Source organism: Marmota monax, unplaced genomic scaffold (assembly GCF_021218885.2).
Source record: "Marmota monax isolate L192 unplaced genomic scaffold, Marmota_monax_Labrador192_F-V1.1 WCK01_AAM20220418_F8-fsc00141, whole genome shotgun sequence".
Taxonomy (NCBI): domain Eukaryota; kingdom Metazoa; phylum Chordata; class Mammalia; order Rodentia; family Sciuridae; genus Marmota; species Marmota monax.
This window is the reverse complement of record NW_026692981.1, coordinates 690,350-702,614: the sequence shown is the minus strand read 5'-3', so window position 1 is coordinate 702,614 and position 12,265 is coordinate 690,350. Positions and strand designations below refer to the sequence as shown.

The 12,265-nt window shown below is 40.5% G+C and overlaps 1 long non-coding RNA gene across 2 annotated transcripts; it reads left to right on the top strand.

Annotated features, from left to right (window-relative positions):
• Positions 1-10,648, top strand: LOC124097902 (uncharacterized). Of its 2 annotated transcripts, none has more exons than XR_006853393.2 (2): positions 1-513; positions 8,958-10,648. It is a non-coding gene; the product is annotated as an uncharacterized LOC124097902 (long non-coding RNA). The 2 variants fall into 2 exon arrangements; XR_006853394.2 differs by lacking the exon at positions 8,958-10,648 and adding an exon at positions 2,649-4,028.
• The last annotated feature ends 1,617 nt before the right edge of the window (positions 10,649-12,265 follow it).

The window sequence follows — 12,265 nt, the reverse complement described above, 5'->3', positions numbered from 1 at the left end:
AAAGCAGCCGCCTCAGCCCCGCCCTCAGTCACGTGACGCCCGCTCCAAGACGGGCCGCCCGGCTTCTCGGCCAATGGAGGCGGGCGTCGGGGGCGGGACCTACGCGGGGCCCGGCGCGCGTGCGCGGCTTGCGGCTGCGATGGGTTAGCTTCCTGAGGGGGGCGGCGCGGAGCGGAGCGTGAGGACCTTTAGGCCTGGACGCGAGCCCCGCAGGATGCTGCAGCGGTGGAGACGCAAGCCAAGGTGTGGACCGGACCAGATTCCGAGGCGCGCAGGCGCTCTCGATCCCTGACGGCGGCCAAGGTTACACTCGGCGCTCCTGCGGGAGCGGTGCGGAGGGCTGCGGAGGTCCGGGCCCTTCTGGCGGGACTTGTCGGCCGGCCGGAGCAGAGCCGAGACCTCCTGCGGCTTTCCGTAGAGCGTGCTCCTGGCCCGGTGTCCCGTGGAGGAAGCTGTGGACAGCCCTGAGACCTCGGAGGGCAAGGCTGAGTGCCAGGACTGTGGGAGACTGGGGTGAGGCTGGTCCTGGGGTCGGAGGCGGGACAGCAACCCCTGCACGCGCAGGATCAGTCACCTCCCGGCTGGCGCAGTCTTCTGCAGAGGACCGCAGCTTCCTCGCTTCCTCCCTCCCTTTCCCTCTCTCCCTTTCCCTCTCTCCCTTTCCCTCTCTCCCTTTCCCTCTCTCCCTTCCTTTCCCTCCCTTCCTTCCTCCCTCCCTCCCTTTCCCTCCCCCTCCCTCCCTTCCTTCCTTTCCCTCCCTCCCTCCCTCCCTCCCTTCCTTTCCCTCCCTCCCTCCCTCCCTCCCTTCCTTCCTTTCCCTCCCTCCCTTCCTACCTTATCATTTTGGTCATGCAGTCACGTATATAATACAGTAATAATGTCTGTTTCATTCTATTGTCCTTCCTATCCTCCACATCCCCTGCCCTGACCTCCCTTCACTTTCTCTACCTAATCTAAGGTAACCCTAGTCTTCTCTAGTGTCTCCCCCCCCCACCCACCCACGAATTAGTATCTGCATATTAGAGGAAACATTCGCCTTTGGTTTTGGGGATATTTGCAGCTTTCTTATTTTCATTTGTTTTATTTATTTATTTTTTTTTTTAGATTTTTTTCTTTAATTTTTTTTATTGGTTGTTCAAAACATTATAAAGCTCTTGACATATCATATTTCATACATTAGATTCAAGTTGGTTATGAACTCCCAATTTTACCCCAAATACAGATTGCAGAATCACATCGGTTACACATCCACATTTTTACATAATGCCCTATTAGTAACTGTTGTATTCTGCTACCTTTCCTATCCTCTACCATCCCCCCTCCCTCCCCTCCCATCTTCTCTCTCTACCCCATCCACTGTAATTTGTTTTAAATGGAAACTTATAAGTAAGGAGAAAATATTCCACCTAGGGTCATCTCAATATTTTAGTAATGTTGTTTAGTACCTTTTTTTTTTTTTTTTTGAGTGTATGTTGTGGTACCAAATACTATTTTCATGCATTATCATTCAGTCATAATAAAAAGAAATGTGTATTACATTCTTAGAAGTAAGATGGTACCCAGAGAGATTAACTTCCCAAGTTCACATATTTGGTTACTGGTGAAGCTGAAATTGAAACTGATGGTAGGTCCTGTGCTTGGGATCCTTAGTAATTATGATTACTTCAATAGTAGAGTGTATTGTAGAGAAGACCTGGAATAAAATTAAACTGGATTCTGAGCCTGCATTACACATAAGGTGGTCTGAATAATTGTTGAACTCTTCAACCTTTTCTTTAAAGAGACATTGGCTGAAGCAACACTCATTTTATTTGTTTTATTCATTTACCACTTATTAAGCACCTGATACTATGTTGGATATTAGGAATTTAAAAGCAAGTAAGACTCAGTTCCATTTCTTTAAGACTCACAACCTAGTATAGAGACCTTAGATGTCAAAAACAATATGAGGCAAAAATGGGAATTTATACTCCGTGTAGATATGAAATGTCAAAATACATACTACTGTCACGTTAACTAAAACGAACAGATAAAAAATAGCGTGAGGTAGAAGTTGCATAGGGCAGTCTGGGAACATAGGTCAGAAAAGACTGGAAGAGAAGGTAAGGTAAATGAATATAAACTAGGAGTTAACTGAACGTGAGACTGCATAGGAGACAGGAAATAAGTCCCAGAGATATTAGAATAAGATCCCAATTGGTGGGCTTTATAGGAAATGAAAACCTTTCCTGGAATTTCAAGTATGGAACTAGTTCAGCTATCCCTGAGGTTAAACATCTTTAAGAAGTGTTTTTGTTGTTGTTGTTGTTTGTTTTTCTGTAAGTGTGGAGCTAGGGATAGAGAATAAGGACAAATAGCCATGGAACTCAGTGGTAACAGGACACATCTTAACTGGGTTGCTGTAGGAACTGATCCTTAATCATCTCAGTGTGGCCTGTAGAGGAGACTAATTTTCTTAGTGGTATCCCTAAATTATCCAGAAATATCCAGATTTAAATTTTCATCATTGGAGGAGAGGGACCCAAGAGAATCATTTTGGAAGAAGTACAAGAAAGACACTAGCTACATGACAGAGTCTGTGTTTGGGAGCTTAGATGTTGGAAATGGCTGGGTCCAAGGAAATGTTTTTCTTTATATGTCCCCTATAGAAGCACTGCCTGGCGATTGTGGAAGCAACCAGTTTTGGCTTACAAGTTGGAATTCCAGAGGTGCTTCCAGAAAATCTTATTTACTAATATGAGCCTTCAGTAAAATCTTTGGGCAAAGGGTTGGAAAAAGCTGTTTGACAAGTTGGGGGCATTGCTGACTCCAGAAAATATGCAGCGAAGACTTTCTATACCTGAAGGAATGTTGCAGAAAGAACAGAAAAAGTGCACAAGCAGGAGATGGGAAGAAGTGTTGCTAATGGACAAATGACTAACCTTCTCACTGTGGCCCAGAAACAGGAAACATATTTCCTTTTTTTTTTTTTTTCTTTTTTTCTTTCTCACTTTCCAGGTGGATGACCTCAAATTCTATCATTTATGTTGCAATTGGTGCGAAAAAAGTGAAAAAAAGGAGTGAGAACCATGAGGTGTCTGAAACTAGGTAGAAAAAAGCCTGGGTTGTGAAAGTTGAAACATTTATTATAATTCTATTCAGACAATTGAAAATAATGTTGCTTTTATACTTTTAAAGATAATTTAGTAAGTTTTGCTGCCAGGGTATCATCAGTGTTTTATTATGAGGGAAGGTAAAACTGTATGCAATTCCTGAGTGAAGAAACTCAGGAATTATTTAAAATGCCCAGAGCCATGGGTTTTCTAACCCCAAAATATCCACATGATGTGTCTTATGAATTCTCAGTTTTTATGAGAAAAAGATGTGAAATCAAAACACACACTTATGGGTTCACTAGATGGATTCTATCACGATTTTAATTCTGTACTTTTAAGGACAACATTAACAGGATTTCTTGCCTTTGATAATACCACCAACATAAAAGAAATACATTTGTATTTTGTTTGTATGAAAATTCAAAGGCAATAATTTGGGTTTTAAAATCTATAATTTTAAATTAGAAGTAAGGGATTCCTTTGAAGAAAACTGGACTGATCAAACCATTTAATTTTATTAGGATTTTTAAGCTTTGAAACTGACATGCATATGAAATAAACAGTGCCAATATTCATGGTATAGTGAAAAATAGTTAATATTTGGTTTTATTTATCCTATTAGCAGTTTTTAAATGCATACTACTAGTTTTTTTATTTTTACTTATTTTTTCCCAAAATTGTTTAATTCTTCAGTGGTCATTTAAGATGAAAATAGGGATTAAAATTAGTTGTTTTTGTATGAAAAGTGTGTGATTTACAAGTTTAAATTATTCCCCCCTTTTTTTAAACAGATGGAATTAAGTTTGTCTTCCATAAATCTCAATTTTCAGCTTCTTGACTATGTTAACTGTAACTGTCAGTGTTGCACTGATCAATCAGCATGTGGAAACACATTGTTCTACTCTGCCAATTAAACATTTCTTTGAAAGTGAACTACATTAATGAGGAATTTATTAAAAATTTAGGGGCTGGGATTGTGGCTCAGCGGTAAAGTACTTGCCTAGCACCGGTGGGACCCGGGTTCAATCCTCAGCACCACATAAAAGTAAAGGCATTGTGTTGAGTCCATCTACATCTAAGAAATAAATATTTTTTAAAAAATTTATTCTGTTTCTTTAGATTTTACAGTTGCATATGTAAAACTGGTTTGTTTAATAAGCATGTGTCCAAAAAATAAAGACAATGATGACATTTTACATTTTGATTAAAAAAAAAAAAAAGAATAAGCAGCAAGCAAATAAGGAAAACACACAAAGATAGGTCATTATTAAGGGAGGAGCGTTTCATTTAAGAAGGTATTGTCAGCAGTGTCAACTATTGCAGAGATATTAGATGAGATTAAACATGAAAGACTTGGATAATGTTCACATGATATGAACTATGTTCCCAACACTGTTATAAGCGCTCTATTAAATCTTTAATTATCAAGCAGTTTATGAGATTTAATAAAATAGCCCCATTTTACAGTAAAGGAAAATGAGGTTCAGGGAGGTTTAGTGATTTAAGCAAGAACCATACAGCTGATAAGAGGCCTAGTGGGGACTTAAATCCAGATGGTCTGGCCTGAGTCTGTGCTTGTTACCACTGTTCTTGCCTCTCTGAAGAGTGGAATTTAGTAAGCAAGAGGTTGCTTTTGTCTTTAGTAGTGGCAGCTTCCATGGGGTACAGGGGGAAAGGGGGACCCAAGCAATATCTTCTGCTGAAGTGCGAACTCTTGACTATGAATGAGAATAGAGAGCCCTTAACTGCCATAGGACTCAGGACCCACACAGGGACAGGGCCTAGGGCTTGCGGCGGGGCGGGGCGGGGGGGGGGGGGGGATGTGAGTATGTTACAAACAGGAAAACATCAGTAGAGAAGAATGAAAACTCAGGAAAGGGGCAGAGTCTGGAATCTGCAGTAAGGGAAAGGAGTCAGCCTTAAATGGAAAGATAATCTTTATTGCTTTGGTCATTGTAACCCTATTTGTGAAATTTGGAGGGAGGAGCCCCAAATGGCCACATGTACCATATTCATCAAGCTCCCAGTCTGTTCTCATTTACCAGAACCTGGTTCAGAGGAGTTACATTTTTACAAAAAAACATCCTGTCTGATTTGATGTAAAGTTAATAACATTTCAAAAATGAATCACCATTCAAGGTTCAACTAGAATTTTGCTTTTCACCTGATTTTCTGGGGTATCAGATTTTCCCACTCAGGTATAATAAGAATGAGCAAGTTGGTGTAAAGTTAATTTAGAGAGCTCGTCTTTAAACCGTGCTATTTGCATCTACCATATAATCTAGCTGAGCACTGGAAACAAATTAAAAACTTGATTCTTACCTTTTAAAATCATAATTGAAAATGAAATAAAAATATGCTTAGTTTAGAGGTAGCAAGTCGATGGGTAAAAATACTAGTCTTGTAATCATGGATGTCAACACCCACCAGCAGTGACTTTCCTTTTTATTCAACAAAATCTTAAGCTCAGGTTCCTTTTCTATTCATTATCCACTGTCAACCAGGTTGAACTCTGGTTTTCTATCCTTGTGCCTGGTTTAATTCACTAGACTATATACCAGACAAGTAAGCACTTTGGGGAAATTGGGTTATTCTGCTGGGCAGTGGGCATCAGAGAAGACTACAGAAAAAGGACAGAATGGAGAAGGCAAAACTTCCTTTTAGAAATCTGGACGAAAGCAAGTGGAGATTTGGCCATATCTGAAGGCTCTATTCAAAAGTCCAGGAGGCTAGAAGTCCAAGGTCAAAGTGTCAGCAGGTTTGCCTTCTCTTAAGGTCTATCTCCTTAGCCTGCCAATGGCCACCTTCTTGGGTCTGCACAAGACCTTTTCTCTGTGAGGCCACATGTCTGGTATGTCAAAAGAGCTCAAATGGAAGGAACTCAAGTTTGGAGGGGAGAAATAGTAGAAGGATATTCCTGAATACATCTTATCCTATCTCATTAATGGCCCCACTCCTTCCTCACGAAACATCTCTCTCTCTCCCAAGGAGAACTCAAGGAACTAAATCAAGCTTCTGTCTTGGTTTTCAACCTCATGGCCAGCCTCTTGCTGGACATGTCTGCCTATACTGGGTATAAGATTTCTTTGACGGGTGACATTTAGCAGCATCTGGACATCTGTTTTGAAAGTGATCTTTGGGATTCCCTTGGTGCAAAGGGTAAACAGGACCCTGTGACAGCTATAGAGAATAATTACTCTATGATACAGGCCAGATCTCTTGTCAGGTAGTTGTTTCTGATCCAAGCCTGTGAGGTAGTAGAAGGAATACAGAAATATAGGCCTCTGTGTAGGCTTAAGCGGAAAAATCCTTGTTGTTTTAACCACTCTGCCAGGTTGTTATAGCAGCCCTAGTAAAGTTGTATGAGCTGAAGAGTTCTCTACATTATCAAAATGAAATATTTAGGAGAATTTATTTTGCTATAAGAACCAGGAACTGAAACTTTGCTTATCCTGTCACTTCCTAAGGTGAAGGGATGGCTCCATTCCCTCTGGACCCTCAAACTTCACATAGACCTGAGATAGGCCATATCCTCAATAAATTATGAGTAGAATGGATGATGGAATGAGAAGGAAGAGAGACATTCAAGAGAGATTGTAGAAGTATTCTCAGGCTTTCTGGTGTTAGGACCCTTGTACTTGTAAAAATTATTTTGATTATCAAAACAAGAAATACAGCTGGGCATGGAAGCACATACCTGTAATCCCAGTGGCTGGGGAGGCTGAGGTGGGAAGATCACAAGTTCAAAGCCAGCCTCAGCAAAAGCGAGGTGCTAAGCAACTCAGTGAAACCCTGTCTGAATAAAATACAAAATAGGGCTGGGGGTGGCTGGGGTGTGGCTCAAGGGGTAGCGGGCATGCACGAGGCACTGGGTTCCATCCTCAGCACCACATAAAAATAAATAAAGATATTGTGTTCGCCTAAAACAAAAAAATAAATATTAAAAAAACAGGATTATGTTCTTTAAATATATATATATATATATATATATATATATATATATATATATATTTAAAGGGGGATGTGGCTGAGTGCCCCTGAGTTCAATTCTGGGTACCAAAAAACAAAACAAAACAAACAACCAGAAGAAATACAAATGGCCAACAAATATATGAAAAAATATTCAACACCTAGCAATTAGGGAAAAGTAAATCAAAACTACTACATTGAAATTTCATCTCACTTCAGTCAGGATGACAGTTATCAAGAACACAACAGGATTTGGGGGATCAGATACTCTCATATATTATTGGTGGGACTATAGACTAGTACATCCACTCCAGAAAGCAGTATGGAGATTCCTCAAAAAACTAGGAATGGAATCACCATATGATCCAGTTATACCTCTTCTCAGAATAGATCCAAAAGCTCTACAATCAGCATACTGTAGGGAGGCATCCATATAAATGTTTTCAGCAGCACAATTTACAATAGCCCAGCTTCGGAACCCACCTAGGTGCTCTTCAACAAATGAATGAAAAAGTAAAATGTGGTATATATGCACAATGGAGTGTTACTCAGCCATAAAGAATGAAATAATGGCATTTGCTAGTAAATGAATGGAACTGGAGAATATTATGCTAAGTGAAATAAGACCCCCAAAAGTCAGTTTTGGAAGCTAGTCCAAAATAAAGGCGCGGGGTGGGGGAGGTCCACAAAAGGTGTGGAGGGGGTGAAATTCCATTAAAATAAGAGAAAGATTGGTAGACTAGATGAAGAGGATTCAGGGGGAGGGGGAAGGGATAGGAAGAACAGTGGAATGAATTTGACCTAAATTTCCTATGTGCATATATGAATATACCATAGTGAAGTTTGCCATTATGTATATTCACAAGGCATTAATTAAGAAAAAAATTATAATAGCAGAAAATAGAGAAAAGAGAATGGGGTTGGAGGAGGGGAGGAAAGTCATTCTGATTGTGTATTCAACAACCTTTGATCAGGGAACTATAAGTAATATTCTTTTGACACATTAAAAATATTATTGTGAACCCAAAGGTCTTTGTAGATGATCTCTATCAATACTTACTATGTTAAAAATAAAAACTGAAACTTTTTAAATGTTTGTTAGTTTTGTTTGAAATAATAATGATCAACCTATATTGTATTTTTGAAGCAAACATAAAAAGAACAACTTTTAACTTTTTAATGACTACTTTATTGGAAGACAGCTATATTTTTCTGTTTCCACATTTAAATTTTTGAGATATGTTTTTATGAATAGGAAAAAAGTGGCATTGCACAGTTCTGTGGTCAGATAAAAATCACATTTTAATTATATACAATTCACATTGTGTGATTTAAACACATTTTAAATCATATTTTCCAGGTAATTGTGGACATTCTTTGAATTTTTGATTTGACAGGTGGTAATTTCTTTAGGGTTGGGTTAATGACATAGAGTCTAAAGTGATATATCACTAACTTTGATGTGTGATTTTGTGATATCTTGGTAATATTGATTCACTGAGGTATTTAGCTCTTCCAAGTGTCAAAACACTTCAGTATATAATATCAAACAAGTATAAAAGAACATTCATTAATACAGTCTCATCAGGAAAAATGATTGGATGTTAAAAGCTTAAAGTTATCTAAATGAAGAATTTCACTTGAATGCTATTTTTTTAATTCTACATCATGTACAACCAGAAGGATGAGAAATTATACTCCAACTATGTAAGATGTATCAAAGTGCATTCTACTGTCATGTGTAACTGATTAGAATAAATAAAGGAAAGAAAAAATACTGCCAGTTATTTTCCCTGAAGTGACAGTCTCTCTTCCCCTCCCCCGCAGACAATGCCAATAACCAAAGTTTGCATCTATTATAGTTTTGACTGTTATTTGTTCTTTCAAATATAGATGGTGTGCAATGAAACAAAACAGCTCGGAGGATTCACAGCTCAGAAGCCACCAAGACAAGTGTCTTATTTAGGTACCTAGAAGAGGTGCTTTATCATCTTTCCACTGAATACTGGAAAGATGAGTGCTTCAAGGTGGAGACTTAATAAAAGGAACATGTTCTCCAGTCTCCAGCAGCTGTCCGGGTTGTGGGCCTGGTGACCACTGGCATCACAGAGTGTGGCTGCCGTGACCCACACGAAGCGCAGGACTGTCACCCATCAGCCTTTTTCATAGTAAATGATCTTGATGTTATGAAAATAGCGTTGGCCTCCTCGTTTCCTTTTATGATTTTGAAGGTCCTGAGGCTCAGGCCTGGCTTTGCACTTGAGATAGGGCAGACATTCCAGCGCTGCACTCTGTCTCTCTGCTGCGTAGACTTGTTTTCTACAGGGTCCACGGGTCAGACCCTCCTTTGGCTAACTGGTGCTTTGCGGTGAAGCCACTCTGCACCTCGGATCTGCCCAAGTCCGAAGTCCACGCTCTGGCTTCTACGGAACGCAATTGGCCGCCCTTGTTTGTCAGGTCAATCCTCACAGACACTGAAGGAGCAGAGATCTTGTCATTAGAGCTCTCCAGTAGCACGCAGCCAGCGCATCCCTGAGACCCAGACCATCAGCCCGGCACAGACCTGCATCTCCTGCTCCCTCCCCGGGCCTCCTGCGTAGCACATGTAGTCTGTGGGACTCCTCTAGAAGGGGCCAGCCGTGTCAGTGTCAGCGTGGAAACTGGGGGAAAGCAGAAAAAAACGATTTACACAGATGTTCCCTCTTTTGTGTGTGATAAAATCAAAAACAGGAAGATTAACAACAAAAAGTCTGTGATTTCTGCATCTGCATCCCGGTGTATGACTCCGAGGTGGCCACCCAGGTTCCAGCGGTTCGCCCATGAAAGGGAGGAGGTGCTGGCACCTATATGTTTTGGGCCTGGACATTTCGTGCTTTGCTGCACACGGGGCTGCACCCCAGCAGGCGCAGGTGCGACCATTACCAGTTGTAGGTGGAGAAGGTGGCTGGTGTAATGTTTTCAAAGATAACTATCTGCAAGGTGAAAAGCTGACCTTTGAGATTCAAATTCAGAACCTTTAGATTTGGAAACGGAAGCGCCACCCACTGCAATAAGACAGCAATGACTGCTGTCTCCTGGTCAGATTCTAGGAATCGTTTATTTTCGTTCCAAGAATGGACTGTTTTCTGGATTTCCAGCTTTTTTTGATGTAGGGTCACTAGTTCTCCAAAATATTCCCAAACAAGTTGCATGGATTCATTTTTAATCCTGTACTCAAAAGAGCCTCACGGTTATGGAAGGCTTGGGGCACCTACTGAGAAATGGTGCATGATCTCTGTCTGGTATGTCCCGTTTTTTAATATTGATCCTGGTCTTTAGTCATATAAATTAATAAATTGACCAAAAAAATTAATCATTCACTTTGAGCCAACTCTTATCCCTGCCCTCAGCATCTGGTGGATAAAAGTGAAAAGTGCCACCAGGATTGGAAAATAATTTGAAAATCTCTTTTATCAAGGTTTTAGGACTGTAACATACTCAATTCCTGGACTGGACATACAAATTGTCCTTATAGATGAAGACTGCTGTGGGGAGTCCAGAGACTGGTTGAGGTTGGGAATAAAGAATACAATGAATTCACTTTTTCTTTTTGGTTTTCTTTTGAAAAAATAGCATAGTGTGTAGGATAATTACTTTATTTAAAATTTTAGTGTATTTTTGGATAGATAACAAATTCACAGTTTGATATTTCCAAGTTTTTCCAAAAGGTGAGCCAAGTGTTCCCAGGCAGTTGATACCTAAACCAAAATGTGAGCAGTGTTCTGAAATGCTTGTGTGTGTTTCCAAAGCTACTTAAAGTTTGTACAAGGAATTATCTAAATGTAATTATCTAAATGTAATTACCTAAATGTAATTTTTGCAATTGACAGCTTTTTATACAGGGTAAATACTTGTTTTTATCAACGGGTTTTGAATTTCTGTTTCACCATACTTCACATCATTTGTGGGTTTCCAGTCTCTTGATGTAAGGAGTGCTGCAATTAGTAATTTCATATGTACATTTTCTGGCACATGTTTAAGGGTTTCTACAAGATGAATTCCTAGAAGTGGAGTGGCTGCGTCAAAGGATATGTGTAACTTCAATAGATTTGCCAAACTGCTCTCTGTAGGTGTGGTACAAAGTTTGGAATGCATTGACAGTGAAATAAACTGGTCCTCTGTGGTCATGAAGAAAATATACCACATATGCTAGTGTGGCTTTTTGCCTATAGTAAAGACAATTCTCAGAGAAAGTGTCAGTTGTTCAAATGACCCAGTGTTTTAATGCTCACATTTTGGGACAGGAATGACAGCTCCTTGAAAATGGCTGGAAGAAAGCCCGAGTCCCAGAAACATGCGTTTCTTTGGGGTTACAAACACTAAGAAGGACAGAAATGGGCAGCCTCTACCCATGGGTCTTCCCAACACCTACTTCCACTGGTGCCTGGAGGAGGCGAGTGCCTTTCTTTCTTCCTCCCAGGACTTAGACCACTTTTTCCTTTGGTAGCCTTATCTGGCCTTATCAGGTGTCTGCCGAAGTCTGCTACAGGCAGGAACTTGGAATGATTCTTTACACCCTGGCTAGGGCAGCTCAACTGGGGCAGACCCAATGTCAGGTCCTTCCAGGAGAGAGGCCCAGAGCTGGGCACATAGCAACTCCTGCCTGGGAGATCACAGACCTGTGTGGTCAGGGAGTAGGGATCAGGGGTGCACTGTGTGTAGGGAAAGGAACCCAGAATAATGATGGAAGGAAATGTTCCTAAGCCCTTAAGCCTCAAAATGAAAAATAAAGGTAAAATTAAATAATGTAACCAAGGAATAAGCAGCACTGTCCTTTGTGTTCTTAGTGGCATGTGTGAGCACACTTGTGGCTTTAGCAAATATTGACTGAGTCTGAGTCAGGCAGCTGGACACCTGACTTTTTCATATTTTTCTCCCAGAAGCCAAATCTTTGGCAGTAATTACTTGAGGTTGCACCTTGTTATAATCAGCAAATATAAAACGATGTTTGTCTCTCTTCACCCCATTCCTTTTGATCATTTTCAAGGCAACTATTGCAATTTCATTTTATGGGATGAGGAGCTAAACTGCTAACTTAGAAAAGAGGATTTAGGCAAGTTCAAGGTCCCAGAGAAATGAACCCATAGGGAGTGAACAGCCGGTGAATCACATTTTGGAAGCTGAGGGGCTCTGAGCATTCTCTTGTAAGCACAGTGTTGCCA